The 19,191-nt window shown below is 39.3% G+C and overlaps 1 protein-coding gene and 1 pseudogene across 3 annotated transcripts in view; one reads left to right on the top strand and one right to left on the bottom strand.

The window, feature by feature from the left end:
• LOC132015255 (large ribosomal subunit protein eL15-like) overlaps positions 1-8,482 on the top strand; it is a 30,716-nt pseudogene extending 22,234 nt beyond the window's left edge.
• CHCHD3 (coiled-coil-helix-coiled-coil-helix domain containing 3) overlaps positions 1-19,191 on the bottom strand; it is a 272,891-nt gene that overhangs the window by 134,452 nt on the left and 119,248 nt on the right. The window lies entirely within an intron of this gene.

Genomic DNA, 19,191 nt, shown 5'->3' with positions numbered 1-19,191 from the left:
TTCATAAGTCCTATTTTTAGGACTGAACTACTAAAATAACCAGACTATTGTTCTTATAACCTTTTCCAAACATAAGAATGCATTATATAAATTTCACAATTTTTCTAAGTGCCTTTAAAATTACAAGCAATTTAGTCTATGATTCATGTACCATACTGACTGCATGCAATTTTTTTTTTTACTCCGCATCTCAATTATGTCTTAATATTATGGGGGCTGAAATGCATTAAATAAATCATATTTCACAGACTCCCGGTAAAGTAATAATACTTACATGCATTTTAGAAGAAATTGGCCTGCATTATAAATGTATTCATAATGTCATTACCTGCCTTTCCATGCTAAGTGAAATATTAGGCAGCAGTGCCTACCTACTTTGAACCACTGATGAAAGCTTTTAGCAAACCTTGTGCTTTATTCTATGGCTGGCAATCAGCTCTGTTAGTTAATATAATTCAATATTTACAAACAGCAATTTATCCAATATATAAAGCAACTTTGTAATTAGTGAAACATTGTTACTGATTAAGATTTAATCTAGTGGCGAGCATTTCTGTTACATAGAGACTAGCATGTTTTTAATCACTCAAAAAAGGACATTGCCTTTTTGAAGCACCTTACTACTGTAAAGTGTTTTACTTATAAAGCATACAGCCATTAAGAATATTAATTCATTAAAAATCTGTATTACTTAAAAACAATACATCAGTGGTGTTATAAAATGGTAAGAGGAAAAAATCCTAGCAAATACCTTCAACAATTTAAGAAAATGTATGGTATCTGAGAGACCTGCCAACACAGCTCTTCTCCATCCAACTGTTAAATAATCTTTGGTTTACATCCCTGCCTAACAACTTATAAGGCACTTTAATGTACATTATCTCCGATGATATTCCCAATCATTCTGTGAAGTATCGTGGCTATTAATCATCTCCATTTAACAGATGGAAATACTGAGGCTCATGGACATTACATGACTTGCGCAAGGACATAAAGCTAATAATGGCAGGGTTTCACACTCTTTCCTCCATGCTACACCGCAGGCTTAGTACATCTATTTCCAGAGCCTGAGTAAACAATCTGAGTAACCCATCAAGAAGAGACAGAAATATAGACCAGAGATTATACATGATTTGGAAATGGGCTGTTCCTAAAGGTCATTTGGAATTTGGTTTGCGGAGATCAATGCATTCAGTCCCAAACCATCCTAGACAAGTCCTTATTTAGTCTATAACATTTCTGAACCACGTTAACATAAAAACTTTGTGATCCTAGGTAACCTAACCGTCATTCTATACTATCGTCTCTAAGGAAACATGCATGTTGCATGGAAATAAGAATGCCAGAAAGCTGTCCCCACATGCCACCGTCCAGAGCAGCAGGGCTCCTCCACCATCTTCTCACACATGTATCCCCATGAGTTCCCCCCGCCATCACTAAAGGACTAGGAAAGGAGTTCTCCAGGAAGAAAGTTGAGATCTCTGAGCCTGGGGGAGAAGAAGGCAGAAGCGCCCAGAGAGGAGCCGGAGCTGTGAGGACCGGACCGCCACTGTTCCCCCAAGGCATGGGGTGCGGTGAACATTGAGTGTGTGAGAGTTGGGGTTGTGGGGAGCTGCAGGGTGTTGAGTAGCAGCAGGCCATCCCAGACAGATCCATTTTGGGTCTCTCAAAAAAGAAACTAAGTATTTGCTATAATGGTGGAGGGAATACAATAACCAAGCATACAAGCCCTTAATGAGATGAGTACTCACAAGAAGAAGACGGCTTTGCATGGTTTCAAATACTGAGAACTGTCGGTCACTCACTTAAACACTACAGAGCCCTTTGAACCAATAGGAAGGTTTGCGGAGGAGGAATGAAGAGGGTATATACTCAAGCATCAAATTCACGAGTCTGGGGGGAGGAAAAAAACCTTGAAATCTTGTAAGAAATTAAAAAAAAAAAAAATCCTGAAAAACACAGAAGAACAAGTGAGTGTGTGGCATTCCCATTTATATTAATTGTCATCATAATTTCTTCAGTGGTTCAAACTGATTTAATTCAAATTTCTTTTCCCCAGAGTCCATCCACTAATAAACAGTCCCTACGGACATATTCTCTTTTGAGGAAAACTATTAAACACATGGCTCTGTAAATGTATCACATGGGAAATTACCTCCTCCAAGGAGCTCGCTACCTAAAAGGTGTGAGTGATAAGAGGCAAAAACATATCACATCTGTCACTCCCATTAGCATTATTAGTGCTAATGAAAAAGTACATGAACAAGAATACACACCTCTTAGTTCGAATGTGTTACCAACAGGGGCTGGATTCGTCGCAGCTCCCGGGATCGAATGTTAGCGCGGCACGCTGAAGGACGGCACCAGTCGATGCTCGTGGTGGCTCTGCGGCACAACGTCAGCTATTTAATTACAGTTTTCAGAGCATTTAACACCTCCTGGCACACAGAAGCTGGGTGTGTGTGTGCCTGTGTGTTATGCAGACGGTTCAGGGTTTCAGGTATAACTCAATTATCTGGCATCCCTGGGAAATCAAGTGCTCCGTGGAAGTGCATGTCTACGTAACTGAGGCTTCTGTCTTCATGCAGTCTAAATCCCTGATTAAATCTTGGCCATCTGTAAAGGAGATCTTTCCTCAGAGTCTTTCATCTCCCTGTCTCTCTCTAGGCATCGGGACAGAAAGAGGTGAAGTGCTTCTGAGTTTTGTTTTATGGAAGAACTAAGGCCATCATTAGGGACAGTCATCGCCAAAGTACTTCAACACAGTTGCTACTTTTTATATTTCATCTCTTCTTCCAACGTCGGGCTTTTAGCAGTCATTTCTCCGGGGATCACGGTGATGGCTTCTAATTTACAGACTCCATGATTCACTCCAGGCTTGGAGTCTGTGGCATCTTCCATAGTGGGGGAAATAACTAAATGTGTTAAGAAATACATCTAAGCCTCTCCGTCTGGCGGCAGCCTTTGGCTCATAGCTAAGCCAATGGGGGCACTTGGAAGCACATCCAGGAGCTGTGGCAGAAGCAGCAGTCCGACATGATGTGTTTTCTTCTCGGGGTGCACCATGGGCAGCACTGACAGCTATCTGCGCTCCACCACCCAACCCTCCTATCCTGGCCCGGTAAACCACACAGACTCCAGTATAAGGCCAAGCAAAGTTATGTCATCTATCAGATTCCTGTACAGTGTGGCAGCTGCAAACGCCCAGTTCCTAGGGGTGCGACCTATGGCAAGCCTGTCCCTCATGGGCTTAACCAGCTCAAAGTCTGCTCGAAGCCTCAGTTGGCTACAGAGGAGCGAGCTGGATGCCCCTGTGAGGCTCCAAGAGTCTTGAATTCTTATTGGGTTGGCCGAGATTCCACATACAAGTTCTTTGAGGTCATCCTCCTGGATCCAATCCACAAAGCTATTAGAGGAAATCCTGACACCCAGTGGATCACAGAACCAGTCTGCCCGCACGGGGAGAAGTGAAGACTGACACGTGCAGGTCATAAGAGTGGTGGCCTTGGAAAGGTTCACAAGTTCTGCCACAGTATTGGTGGCCCTCGCTGCAGGCATGGAGAAGATGCAGTACCCTCAGCTCCACCGTTATTGCTACTACAGTAATGTTTGCATATTTCCTACCTAATAAACAGTTTAGGTTAAAAAAAGAAAGAAAGAAAGAAAGAAAGAAAGAAAGAAAGAAAGAAAGAAAGAAAGAAAGAAAGAAAGAAAGAAAGAAAAAAAGAAAGAAAGAAATATATTGACTAAGCATCAATAAGTCTAGGACTGGGGGCATAAGGAAGAAAAGCACATGGTTTTATTATTCTTATTAGCAGTCAGAAATGGAAAGAGAAAGGTATTGTTGCATTTACCCTGTCAGTTTCCATTTTTAGAAGACAGCAGGGGGAACTCTTAGACCCGAGACTCCACATCTAAGATCCAAATTCCAACACAACTAAAGAACCCAATTTCTCAATGGCCAACATTCTCTCAGAATAATTTAAAGCTGATGCTTCCCAATCACAGGTGCCTTATTTTTAGGCACACCTATTTTCATCCATTCTTACATGATTCTTCCTGCTAAAGGCATTATCATCTGTGTGTTCAAATGAATGAAAAAGATTATAGTAGGACAGCAATTCGTTGAATTCTGTCCACAAATATGTGACTATACCCAACATAAGAAGGGGTAGCCAATGTCTCTACTGAACAGTGGTCCTCAGGTACACAGTCATCCTTGAAGACCATAGTTAAAAGAAGGCACTAGATTTCTTACAACTGCATGGCGGTGCTCTCTGGCTGCAGTTACTGCCTAGGAAGCCACATCTCTACACCACTCTGGAGGCCGCTCTCAGCCATGCTCCACTAAGTCTCCCTACTGCTCAGCCTAACCACACTTCAGCTCTCAACAATGCTTTTCCTTATCTTCTCCCAAACATCCCCTCTGAGACCATCAGCCACTCCCCAGGAACAGCCCCTCCCAGACGACAGCACTTTCTGCAGACTCTGCTCCCCTACACAGATTTGTGACTTAAGATTCCATCACTTCAACCACAGCCTCCTTATTGTCTTTTGATCCTCCTTAACAAACTCTAACTCAAACTTCCACCTTCTCTAGCCAATGGCCCATTGCCTGGGGCTGCTGGGTTCTCTACGTGGCTGGAGACCACAAAAATGAGCAACTCAATCTTGTTCTTCTTAATGCCATCATCTCCCCTGCTTTTCCAGCAAACTGCTGGGACAGATGCACGGTTAGCCAGGGCAGGAAGGTAGTCAGGGAGTCAGGAGATGTTTAGGAAAAGCGCGGGACAAGGCGGGAGAGCACTGGCGCTTGGCTTCCCATGGACGATGGTGGAATCTGTATGCAGAATGCCCAATCCTTATTAACATGGCCAAATACAAGGACAGGGGCAGTCACCTACAAGAATGTCATAGGGGTACGGTGATGAGGAGGACAGATTTACAAAGCACCTTCACACATCTCATCTCTCTGAATTTCCAGAACAAAACTTTGAAGAACCCATGGTCATTTGAAAGATGGGGAGACAGAAAGACTGGATTGTGGCCCAAATCATACATTTAATGAGCAGGAGAGCTAGGGAGTAAATCACCCTGAGCTACGACTTCCATAAGTGTCCTCTGAGGATCCCCATAACAATTCTAGGCCTGTATTTGTTGACAGGGACCATCCAGGAGGTACAAACTTCTTTCTAAGGATGTCAAGAGACACGTGGGGTGGGGAACGCAGGAAGTCCCACAAGGCAGGACAAGAGGAGAACATTACTCCATTTATTTAAAAAAAAAAAAAAAAATTTAAAGTGACTAGTTTCTCATCCGTGATATAGATGAGAACATGGATTGAAATAAATTATTTATGATGTATAACAGTTTAATGGAGTATAAAATAGACTCTCTTTTTCACAGTTAGTAAAAGTTCTGGGGTTCTTAATGTTGCCACATCCAGACTGAGCCTGTATCCTACTCATCCAGACTTTTGACAGAAGCATCAATTTTCTAAATTGTTCTCTAACAACTACAAGAAAGAAAATCACTCTCGGTGCTAATAATTGCAATTCTCTGAAGATACTAAAGAACCCACTGTAATTTCACATCATTGAATCCTGTGGCTTTATACATCAGAAGAATTTTCAGACAGTTTCTCCTGTGTGTTTTTAATATTAAAAGAAGACATCTATATGAAGTACACGGAAGAGCTGAAAATGATATGATGCGATCTAGACTAGTATGCTGTAGGACAGCATCCATAAAACATGAAGAAAGAAAATATATCACACAACCGTCCTCTGAAAAAGCAAACAAGTACTTCTCTTTGTCCATAATGAGAAAAGGAAGAGGGAGCTAAATGAAGTTCACAGGTGAACCTCCATAAATAACAAACTGATGTGATTTATTAATAGCAAAATCCACATTACACGTGCTGTCCACCACCAGGCATCTGATTGGCTGTTCAGGGTCACAAAACACCCAGCCATGCAAGAGTAATAAATGGTTTCATGGCAAATAGAGAGAAGAGACTCCGGCAAACAATGAGAGAAGAAAAGAGAAAGGATAAGGAATAAGAGTGAATAGATCCTTTAAAGGACAAACTGCCAGGTATTTCAAGTTACATCAAGAGCACAAAAATTTGTTTACGTATACGTCCCAAATACTGCATCAAGGTATTTCACTGCACAAAGAATAACCAAGGGTCTTGATTATTATGAAAATATTTAATGAAAACAGACTAATGTTCACCGAACAGATGAATCGAATCAGTAAAGAAATTTTAAAAATTAATGATCATGACCAGGGAACTGCCTTGATAAATTTTTTTTAAGGTGTAAATCTACAGTAATATAAATAATGTGGTATTGGTTCAAGAATTGGCAAAGACAGCAACTGAGCAGAATTTAAGACCAGAAATAGCCTTAACTGCGGGGCGCCTGGGTGGCTCACTCAGTTAAGCCTCTGCCTTTAGCTCAGGTCATGATCCCGGGGTCCAGGGCTCGAGCCCCACATCAGGCTCCCTCCTTGGAGGGGAGCCTACTTCTCCCTCTCCCTTTGCCTGCTGCGCCCCCTGCTTGTGCTTTGTGTGTATGTGTGTGTGTGTCAAATGAATAAATAAAATCTTTAAAGATAGAAAGAAAGGGCCTTAATTGGGCATCTGCCTTCGGCTAGGGTCATGATCCTGGGGTCCTAGATTGAGCCTGCATTGGGCTCCCTGCTCAGCGGGGGCCTGCTTCTCCCTCTCCTCCCTGTTTGTGCTCTCTCTCTCTCTTTCAAATAAATAAATAGAAATAAAAATAAAATTCTACCTTAGAAATTGGTATAAAATAACCAAGATATTTCTAAGGAGAATGGACACATTACTTATTTAAAAACTTGATTCTAGCAAAACTGTCTAGAAAAACTTCATGTGATACCATATTCCAAAATGAATACAAGAGTAAATTAAAATTTCATTGTAAAAAATTGAAAGCATGAAAGTAGAAATAAAACTAAATCTTGCAGATGGACACATCGTTCTAATCATATACTTACTATAAAAAGAGAAGACGGGGTACCAGGTGGTGGGTATTACAGAGGGCACGGATTGCATGGAGCACTGGGTGTGGTGCAAAAATAATAAATACTGTTATGCTGAAAATAAATAAAAAATAAATTTAAAAAAGAGAGAGAAGACGGACAGATTAGGCAATCTAAAAATTGAAAAAAATATTTCAAAAAAATACTGGAAAATGAAAAAAGGTTATAAATGGGCAATTCAAATTAGCAGTGTGTGTGTGTGTGTGTGTGTGTGTGTGTGTGTGAGAGAGAGAGAGAGAAAAAGAGAACATTCAATATACCCTTTCACCCAACAAATTTACCTCAGACATTTATCAAAAAACAGAAAACAAATCATGGATGTCTGCAAAGATTTAGCTCAAGGGTATATTCTCCCTAGCTTTGTTGGTAAAATTGTTTAAAATGCAAACAATACAGGCATCCAAAAATAAGGAACTGGTCAAATATCCAATTGTACATCCATGAAAAGATAACCACAAAAAAGTAATAATGCAAAAACAAAAAGAGTATGCAATGTATTTCTGTATTACAGAATATTTTATTCTATTTTTTAAAAGCTTTTCCTTTCTCTTTAAGATTTTATTGATCTATTTGAGACAGAGAGAGCACAAGAGTGGGGAAGGGCAGAGGGAGAAGGAGAAGCAGATTCTCTGCAGAGCAGGGAGCCCAACACAAGGCTCAATCCTAGGGCCCTGAGATCACGACCTGAGCCAAAGGCAGACACTTAACTGACTGAGCCACCCAGGTGCCCTAAGATTTTAAAACAGTAATACAGTATCAGCCCTAATCTGTACGTGTGGATATGGATGTCTGTATATACAACAGTGAAAAACAGGAATCATAAAATATTAACAGTAGTCATCACGAGCAGTGGGATTAGGGATGTTTTGTTGTTGTTGTTGTTGTTGTTGTTTTTAATATTACCAGTACAAATTTTTCTACAATAAACATTTGGTTTTAGTTTTATTTTAATATAATCATCTATATGTTACATAATTGTCTTCCAAAATGGAACCTTACCCTAAACTCATTCTGTTGTTCTCACTTCTTATCAGTACTCAAAGAACTTCTTCACTGGCTTTATAGGCAGTTACTATAACTGAATTAATTCTCTTAGCTTATAAAATTCTCTTAGCTTATAAAAATTTGTCAGTTTATATATATATATAAACTGTATATGTATATAAACTGTATATAAAGCCTATATATATATGTATATGTATATGTATATGTTTATGTCTGTGTGTGTGTATATATATACACACACACACATATATATGCTGCAAATTTACTTTCTCCTTTCCGTGATTTCCCTTCTATTTTTTTCTCTTCTCTAACAGTACTGGTCGGTCCCTCCAAGACACCCTATGCTGCTCCTGACATCAATGGGAATGATTCTTTTAAATCACCATTTAGAACCATGAAGTCTTCTTGATTTTTGTTGTTTCTTTTTTTAAATCAACTTTTAAAAAGGTTCTTCTTAAGATGGTGTTGCCTAAAACTAAAAGAATTAATTAAATATGCATACAAATGTAAAAATAACCTTAAATAATACTTCTCAAATAAGATCTAGTAGTCCAGCCTATTTTTTGTGGCAAAGGAATATAACACAATAGATTAAATTTCTTTAGTAATGAGGGTATCTTGGGTGCCTCATGGTGGCTCAGTAAGTTGAGCATCTGACTCTTGGTTTTGCCTCAGATTGTGATCTCAGGGTCCTGGGACTGAACCCTCAAACCCATCGGGCTCCACACTCAGGGGAGAGTCTGCTTGAAGACTCATTTTCTCTCTTCCCCCCTACCCGTTTCCGCCCACCCCCCCGCTTGCATGGTAATGCATGCACAAGCGCTCTTGTAAATAAATCCTTAAAAAAGTATAGTGTGTATATTTACACACACACACACACACACACACAACCCAATGGGGCTGTCAAGCATCAAAATGAATTCCTGTATTTCACTGTAAGTTAAAATAGTACATGTGATTGAATGAGAGTGATGTCAATGAAACAAAAGAAGGGGGGAACCAAAAGAAAACACGCAAGAGCAAGCTGCAAAGATGTTCACAAGAAGAGTAAGCAATCGTTTGTGTAATACTCATGGAAGCAAATTCAAATTGCCAAAATAAAATTTGTTTTAAAAGAACTTCTAAAAAGAATAATTAAGCTAGTTAGATAAATACTTAAGATCCAATAAAATGCACAACACTGACAGTAGCTTACAAAAAGTGCTCATAAGATTTTCTGAATTAAATTGATGAAAACCACAATCTACATCAAGAAGTTATGGGGCACCTGGGTAGCTCTGTAGGTAAGCGTCTGCCTTTGGCTCAGGTCATGATCCCAGGGTCCTAGTATTGAGCCCTGCATGGTGGGGGGCGGGGGGGGGTCCCTGTTCAGCGGGAAGCCTGCTTCTCTCTCTCCCACTCCCCTTGCTTGTGTTCCCTCTCTCGCTGTTTCTCTCTCTCTCTTTCCCTGTCAAATAAATAAATCTTTTTTTAAAAAAAAGGAAAAGAAAAGAAAAAGAAACACTAGTTAGCAACTGTACTAATAAACACTGCAGATTCTATGATGCATAACCTTCAGAGAGAAGACTTTAAAAAGTCACATACACATTTTAATGGAAAATGATAAACAGAACCATCTATATGCACCCCGTGTCTAAAGAGCCATTAGGAGTTATAAAATGGATAAAAGTAGATATTATATCCAACATTAAAAAGTTATGCTGAAACATTTGGTCTTAATAAAGATATGTTCAGTTAACCACAGAAGAAAAATTTAACTAAAAACTTTCGTTGGCCTTTTTGGGGAAAGAAAACAATGAGAAATTCAAGAGTACCTCAATACCTTTGGAATGTACCCAATTTGGTGTTTTTTTAAAAAAAAAAAAAGTACCAAACAGGGCCCGGAACAGCGTAGGCACTCAGTAAGTATTTTTTTAATAAAAATCAGTCCATTTAGACTCTTATGATTGGGACATTACTTAGAATTCTTCTTGTGTTCTTCTCAGTTTGGCTGAGAGGCTAAGATGAGCTAAATTGGACCCCCATGTTATTGGAGGCATCACTCAACTGGAAATGGCAAATGCTAAGTTTCTTGTTAGAGGTCACTGAACGTTAACTCCAAGAATTTCTATACAAAAAGGACTGGTCCCATATTCCAATTTTAGAAATATTCAGGCAGAGTAAACACTTGTATATATAAAACTAAGGTCTAAAGTGATAGGACTCTATGTTAGTGCAAACTTGTATCATTATTACCAAGCTTATAGCCTAATACATATGATATTTTAAAAAGAATTAATGAGCAAATTAATATTATAATCTGTTCAGATAATGTCTTTAATGAGAAGAAATGTCTAAGTTGTGTAGTTTTTGTTTTTTTAATGTTCAAATCCACAATAACCTTTACACCGTCTTAAAACATTTGCCAAGCCACTGTTTTTTGGGGTGGTTTTTTTTTTCATTTTATTTTATTTTTTTTCAGTATTCCAAAATTCATTGTTTATATATCACACCCAGTGCTCCATGCAATACATGCCCTCCTAAGTTTTATTAGGTTTCTCTTCTACAAAAAAATGTACATGAATCAACATTCTTTTTGCTAAACAAGCATAAACTTTTACTCATTCTCAAGACATGAGCTAATGAGTATTTATTTACAAGACAGACCACTCTGTCAAAATACTAGAAAATCTAATGAAGATTGTTGCTTTTTAGGTAAACTTAATGTTTAAAGGCATGCTGACATGCTTCTAAGTATAGCTAATCACTACAATTAGTGCCTAAATTTATTATGTAGCATCATAGTTGAAGGCATAATTTTAATAATCAAAAATTAAATGGAACAAACAATGTAGTACAAATAACCAGAAACAAAAGGCATTTTATCTCACTATCTAAGCACGACTATTTGGCTTTTGTACTAATTTATTTCCCTTCTTGACTGCTTTCCAAGGCAAATTCAATAACATCTTCACTTTATTTTAAACCTTTACCCTAGGGACGCCTGGGTGGCTCAGTGGGTTAAGCCGCTGCCTTCGGCTCAGGTCATGATCTCAGGGTCCTGGGATCGAGTCCCACATCGGGCTCTCTGCTCAGCAGGGGACCTGCTTCCCTTCCTCTCTCTCTGCCTGCCTCTCTGCCTGCCTACTTGTGATTTCTCTCTTAAAAAAAAAAAAAAAAAAATTTAAAAAAAAAAAAAAAAAAAAAAAACCTTTACCCTAGAAGTTGAGGGAGAGAAAAGAAAAATGAACAAATTTTAAAAACCTCTGATGGCATTAAGAACGCAAAATGAAGAGTTTCTAAAACCACAACCTTAAAAAATTGAGGTACCATTTAAATTCAAAGAAATATGAAAATGAGAACCACAGATTTTTAAGTTTAAATAAAGACCGTTAAATCTTTTTTTTTTTAAAGATTTTATTTATTTGACAGACAGAGATCACACGTAGGCAGAGAGGCAGGCAGAGAGAGAAGGAAGCAGGTTCCCTGCTGAGCAGAGAGCCCAGTGCCTCTGGATCTCTGGATCCCAGGACCCTGAGATCGTGACCTGAGCCGAAGGCAGAGGCTTTAACCCAGGCGCCCCAAGACCGTTAAGTTTTATGTTTAATAAGATAATAGAAAGATTCAAATGCTTAGTGTAATTGCTGAATACCTTTATTTATTTATTATTGTTCTTTTTTTTAGAAAGAGCTAGTGAGAGAGCGCATGTGCTTGCAGCCACACATGTGAGGGGTAGGGGCACAGAGTGAGAGGGGGACACTCAACGTGGAGCCTGATGCGGGGCTTAATCTCACAACCCTGAGCTCATGACCTGAGACACAATCAAGAACTGGACATGTAAATGATTAGCCACCCAAGTGTCCCTATCTCAATTTATTTCTGAAAGTTATACTTTCTAAGCAAAGTAAATTGACAGTGCACTAAGTGCATCATTTATCTGATGGTGTTATATTAGTAGCACTGCATTTGATAATATGATACATGATGATTATGTTTAAGATAAGCACAAAAAGGGCGCCTGGATGGCTCAGTAGGTTAAGCTGCTGCCTTCGGCTCAGGTCGTGATCTCAGGGTCCTGGGATCGAGGCCCGCAACAGGCTCTCTGCTCAGTGGGGAGCCTGCTTCCTCCTTTTTCTCTGCCTGCCTCTCTGCCTGCTTGTGATCTCTGTCTGTCAAATAAATCAATAAAATCTTTAAAAAAAAAAAAAAAGATAAGCACAAAAACCTGGCTGCAATTTTCAAGTACTAAACTCTAGAAGAAAAAAATCTATCAGGTACCCAATTTATATAATTAAACATTGAGTAAAGTTTGATGCCCTCCTGTGTATGTCAGTTTAATTACCATATTTCAAATATGATACTTAAATTATCAGTAAATCTCCAAAAGGACTATTATTGTAAAATAAAAATATGACAATGGTACCACAGGCAGCCACAAAACACAGCCATTAGGAGAAAAATGTAGGGGCAAATACAAAAATAAGTGAATAAATAAATACATGAATTCCGTGATATCATTATCAAATAATGAACCTAGTTTTTTTTTTTTTTTTTTTTTTTTAACAAACATAAACATCATACTGAGAGTTTCTATTTTGGAACTTCCTTTTTTAGTCAGCCATCCAAAAACTCAAAAAAACTGGTCTCATTACCTTATAGTCACTCTCTGTCTCTAATTGAAAATATTGTTACAGTTCCATCACCCAAGAGCCTTAACTCTAAATGACTTCAGCTTGCTCCCCAAATATTAAATCTATTCTCAGCTGATGAAGATTTATCACCTTGGAGGACAGGCAAAAGGGATGTGCTTTTAAAGGCAATTCCCGCAGAAAGAGAAGAAAAAGAAAAGAAGAAAAAGGAGGAGAGAGGGAGAAAGGGGGAGAGGACAGAAGGGGAGGAGAGCGAACCAGGACAGTTCCAACAGAATTAGTAAGACAGCTTCAGGGAGGCTCCTATAGAAGGAAGAACACTTACTGTGTGATTTTAGTTTAAACGATTCATACCAGTCCTACTTCTGCAGCCATGAACTGATGATGGTGGAGACTCTTCTGTGCTCACATGACCAACAATGATACCTCATTCAAGAAGAAAAATGTTCTGTGGGAAATCAGCCACTAATGTTCAAATAACACATGTCTACTCAACATAATATATAAATGGCGTTTTTAGTTTAAGATTTCCTTCCTCCGCTGCACAACTGACAATTGACTTTCTCACAGCTAAAACTTTAAAATGACAAAACAAATTTTGAAGACATTCTCTGTAATTAAAAACGGCTGCTTAGATGCTGAGAGAGAATTTTTCAAGAATAATCTTGCTTTTTGCTTTTCTGTTCAAAGATTCAAATGTGAGAGAAATGTATTGAAGTCAAGTAATTAGAATTCCATTTGGTCCATCACCCCTTTTCAAATGTCTAGATTTTACTGACACCTTTTTATCACCATAATATCTAGGAAAATAATAGTATTTGGTGTTTTCAAATGAATATATGTAATCAAAAAGTCAATATGATTTATAATCGCAAAGGAGCTGTCAAAAAATGTTAAATACCTAAATACTTTTTAAAATTGGCTTCACATCAGAAAGCTCAAATATTAGTTTTGAAGACCATATGATTTTGGTAGATTGATAACTCCTCTTATATCCATCTCACCTTTACCCATGATAAGGCCTCTGATGTTTAGCAGGGCTCCTGATCAATGGGCATGGGGGTAGGGACAGGCACATTTCCTAACTTCCTCTGATGTTGGGTGGGAACCAGAGTAAGTAAGTTCTGACCAGAAGATTATGAAGGAAAGTAGTATGTGTATCTTTTAGGACTCACCCCAGTATATCCCTACTTGCCCTTTTCCCCTGATACTCTCCTGTTGTACAGATCAAAAACATGAAAATAAGCTTTCTTAGACAGTATGGATGAAGACTAACCATAAACATATACTACTACTACTACTTTAAAGTTTAAAGTTGCAAGTTCCATCTTTTAACAAGCTTGTATTTATTTGCCTAAGTAATATAACAGTAAGTGTTACAGAATGCAAAAATACATGCAATAACCTCCAGAAATGGATAATACCTATTCCAGTGCAGTCAAATGATGTTAAATCGAAAGTAGTCTCAAAAAAAAAAAAAAAAAAAGGCCTAGAACAATGAATAAATGACCTAAAGAGTATCGCTATTTCAAGGAAATTTTTAAAAATTAGTTTTAAGACATTTGAAAATTAAATTACTTGATTCCAAAGCACCAAAAAATGATACTGAAACAATACAATCTCTCTAAAGAAGTAAAATTTTAATATGGTGAGACTACAAAAATCACCCCAGAGAAGCAGAGAATCCTCACAATAACATTCAATAAAAGGAGTTAAAAGCCAGAGATAATCTTGGGGACCTGGGATTGAGCCTGGCTCTCTGCTCAGCAGGGAGCCTGCTTCCCCCCCACCCCTGCCTGCCTCTCTGCCTACTTGTGATCTCTCTGTCAAATAAATAAATAAAATCTTTAAGGAAAAATTAAAAAAAGACAGAGACAAGTTAGAAATCCTGAGCCTCCCAACTGTCAGCTCTATATACTTGGCAATATATGCATTCTTCCTGGAGAATCTCAATTTTGCCTTGAGAAATGGTGTAATATGTGCCCAGTCTATTTCACAGCGTTGTTGTAGAAATTAACTATGAAAAAATACATATAAATATATCCCCCCAAAAAGAAGATCCTTTGCAAACATAAAGAACTATTATTCAAATAGGTATATATACATGCTAAAGTACACCGTCATTTTCATTTATAAAAAGCATTTGTTTTTTTTTTTAAATAAGTCATTGTAAATGCATTCATATTTAAAAATCTAATAAAGAGCTCCTCTCACCTGCACTTGACATTTCAGGAAAAGATGGCTTAATTTGCTTCTCTGAAGATTCCCCCCACCCCCCACAACTAAATAAATAACAAGGCTAATATTTACCAGTATTATGTAAAAATGACACACAACCAACAAAACGGGTCTCATCTTGTATGATGAGAAAAACACTGATTCCATGATTGATCATAAAAGGGAATGTGAAAAACAACCAAGGGACAGTCCAAACACAGATCAGAGAAGGCCTATGGTGGGATTCAGAGAGCTAAGAAACCCTACAATTGTCTAAATTAAGATTTTTTATTTAAAATTTTGTTTTCTTAATTAACTATTTCAGAATGCCTAAAAAAAATAATTCCCAGATAAGTCTGTTAAATGCTGTCAATTGTGTTACACTGTATAATATGTTGCTATGTGGTTTCTCGATTTTATCAAAATTACATCTGAGAGAATGAAAACCATTTGTCTACATTTAAAATTCCTCATCTCTACAACTCAATATTTTTCCTTGATGCATTCTAAATGCCCTAGTAGAAATTATTTTGAAAAGAAACCATTAAAGGTATGCTAATGACTCTGAATTGTGACAGATGCTGTGGAAACAGGCCTGTTGGCTGAGGCACAGTACCATTAACTATCTATCATAAAGTACTCTGGACTTGCTCATTTATTACTGCTGCGTTGCTCAAGGGGGGAGAAAAACAGCAAGAGTTTCTCTTTCTGAGGCAAAAATCATAAGCCACTCACTTATTCTAATGTCATGATCCCCACTGTTTGTCTGCATGATAATTAGGAAAATCAGAAGTAGTGAAATATTGCTTTAACAACGTGATTGGAATTAAACTATTAAAAAGGCCAAGGGGAAAGTTCCGTGTGCTTACTGACTGGTGAGTCTCCGACATGAGACATCCACTGCAGGCAAAGCGTGTCCTATTTCCTGGGAATGAATCAAGGACTGGAATTCCAAGCCTCGCACGGAGGCATGAGGGAAAGAAGGGAAGAATTATAAAGAGAATGGGGACACATCAGAACCCTGAGAACCTTCTGCCTACAACCCGTGAAGAGTATTTGTTGATCACCCATTTCGAGGAGACACACCGATCCAGCCACAGCGGGAATTCAGAAGCAGACCACTGGGTTTTTACAAAGTGACTGCAGGCATGCTAGCTCACTGGAGCCTACCACGGAAGCTCTAAAGAAAATATCGATCTAGAAGGAGGGAGGGGATGGACTCAAGACCTCAAGATCATTGGCTGAAGGGCCCAGAAGGCAGGTCTTCTCTCTGCAAGGCCAAGGCTCTCTTCTTAAAGACCAAGGGAGAAAGAACTGAGGGAGGGACAAGTGGTAGGAAGGGTGGGGATAGTTTCTTTAAATCTCTACAAAAACAGGAAGAATATGACTGCTGCCTAACCTGTTTATAATAGAGATGTTACAGGCACATTACATGGAAGACACCTAAAAATATATATGGGCGTGCAGGCCTTGGCACACCAATGCATAGCCTTGCTAGGCTTACACAAAAGCCATTCTTGACCGCGGGGCCACCAGGCACCAACAAGACGGGGAGGATGCCTTGGTTCTCTCTCTCTTCCAATAGTTGCTCACCATGAGAGCTGGACATTTAAAATCCTGTGTTAAAAATGCACTTGCCCATGTCCCACTCTCTAAATCCCAGTCCGCTGGGGCATTTATATTTTTTACCAGCTTGACAGGGGACCCTGGTGACCACCCAGGCTTGGAAAACTTCACCCTAGAATCACAGCACTTCTTCTGCACCCCACACACACCTGGCAGAGGACAGAGAGGCCAGCGCAAAATTCTCAGCTCTGGAAGCCAGCTACAGATTTTACAAGAGTGAGTAAAGGACAGGGAGTGTAGCAAAGAATTAAACGATAAACAATCCTGTCCAGGAAGGTAGTATCAGGCCTAAGGGATTTTTAACTACATAAAGGAAAGCACTCAGGATAGCCTTAAAAGGACGGATAAGAAGCTCACTTTCAGAGAAAATACAATAAGCCCATGCCATATAGTGTTTGCTGAGCACACGTATTTGACAAAAGGTGTTATGATACCCTAAGCTCTAAAGTTTGTATTAACAATTTGCCACTGAAGTCCAAACTACACACTGTAGTAAAACCAAATGCTCATTATCCACAAAAAGATCCTAAGTGTGCACCTTTTCATGGGAGTCGGCCCCCAGGCACTCAAGAACGTGATAACAAGGGACATGGCAATAAAACACTGCACCTTTAGAGACCTTTGAAGTGTTCTCAAGAGGGCTTGTCTTATAGCCGTCTATAAAGCATAAGTCAATGTGTCCATTATTTACTTATTCTAGAATGGTGTGGTAATGAATTCAGTATTATATTCAATACCTGAGTTCATTATACCAATAGCTGCCTACTCTGGCCAGTAAAAAGGACTGTTTAAACGGCAAGTGCTTCATTTCTATGAAAAAGCCCATGAATTAATGTCATCTGGACTCTTCATCAAGGAAATCTATCAGTGACACCTAGTCTATAAAAGAACCTTACAGAATCTTCTGTCCTACATAACTTTTAGCAACCTTAATGAAGTGATTATAACCTTCTCAAGTGTTCTCAGTTTAAAACAGCACCGGGGGTGTTCAGGTCTAATGAAGACCCCAAAGATACCAATCACAGCATGAAGGAACAGGGTCCTGTCACCTACTAGCCTTACGGGTGGTGCCCCCTCTCACCTGTAGCTAGTTTCCTATGGCCTCTTAGATGAACGCACCCAGGAGCGTCACTCATGGTCGTGAGTGTCCTGTTAGGTCACTCCACCTAATAGGACAGACCTGCCATGTGATTGGCCACAGCAGCCCTGAAGGGGCCCAAACTGCCATGACACCCAAGATTTGGACTGTTAGACAACTCAAAAGGAGCCCCTGCACAGCTGAGTCTCCCTGGCCCAACTCCACCCGTTCGGATTTTCTGACAGCTTTCCTGGAGGTTCCAACAAGCCTGCTCAACTACTGATACCCACTGTGGACAGGAAGAATTCCATTCAGGCTACTCTACACGTTCTGAGAGCAAGGGCCAGGCTCAGTCTTCTGTTCCCCCAGCCCCTGACACAGCAGCTACACAGAGGAGGTACCCAAAACCTACTGGCTGTGTTGCTATTCAGCTGAATAGCATTTGGGGCAGCATCATATTAGCTCTGCCATATTACACAGTTCCAGCTATGACCCTAACATTTTTTGGCTAGCCCTGTAGTTTAGGAGAATATAAAGGAGAATGCCAGGGCCCAGAGAACCCACATCTTTGCAGAGGCAGGGTCAGGGGTTAGCATGAGGCAATCATCCAGAGACAAATTATTGAGAAATGGTTGAGAGGTGAGAGGAAGTGACAGTGCCAACATGGTGCCACTTTAGCTCTCACCTGTATCACATTTTGCATCTCAACAAAACAGGGACTCTAGTGTGCTCGGAGACTAGAGGAGCCCACACCTGCAGACCCAACAGCATATGGGGTACATCTCCCAACGGTCCATGAAGTTGGCTAAGCAGCAAGTCCTTAAAAGACTGAGGTCCCCAAGGAAGGATTTCTGCCTCCAGACTACCGTATCAACTCCTCTCTGGGTCTCCAGTCTGCCCCCCAACCCCCCCGCCCTCAAGATGTTTGATCTGCCAGGCCTACAAATGCACGTACCTACTGCTTAAAAATCAACTGGACATATCCACACACCCTTCCCCCCCATACAGATTTATCATTAAGCCCATATATTTATATAGTATGGTGCAGTTTGGGGGGTATTTTTTTTTTAATTTTCTGAAATTCCAAAGAAAAATAAAAAATTAGTTCTTAAATTCCAGTGTAGTTTACAGTCATATATTCATTTCAGGTATACAGCACAGTGAGTCAACAATTCTGTACATCACTCAGTGCTTTTCCCGGTAAGTGTACTCTTAATCCCCTTCACCTGTTTCTCTCATTCCCCCACCCACCTCCCATCTGGTAACCATCTGCTTGTTCTCTACAGTTAAGAGTTTGTTTTTTTGGTTTGCTCTTTTTTCTTTCCTTTTTCATTTGTTTTCTTTCTTAAATTCCACATATGAGTGAAATCATATGGTATTTGTCTTTCTCTGACTCACTTATTTTGCTCAGCATCACACTCTCTATGAATCTCTACATTCACCCATGTTGTTGCTGCCAATGGCGAGATTTCATTCCTTTTTATGGTTAAATAATATTCTGTTACACGTATAAAGTAAATACCCAGTAGTGCGATTACTGGCTTATGGGGTAGTTCCAGTTTCAATTTT

The sequence above is a fragment of the Mustela nigripes genome, chromosome 4 (assembly GCF_022355385.1).
Source record: "Mustela nigripes isolate SB6536 chromosome 4, MUSNIG.SB6536, whole genome shotgun sequence".
Lineage (NCBI taxonomy): Eukaryota > Metazoa > Chordata > Mammalia > Carnivora > Mustelidae > Mustela > Mustela nigripes.
The sequence above is the reverse complement of the archived record's forward strand: the minus strand, read 5'-3'. Positions and strand labels throughout refer to the sequence as shown.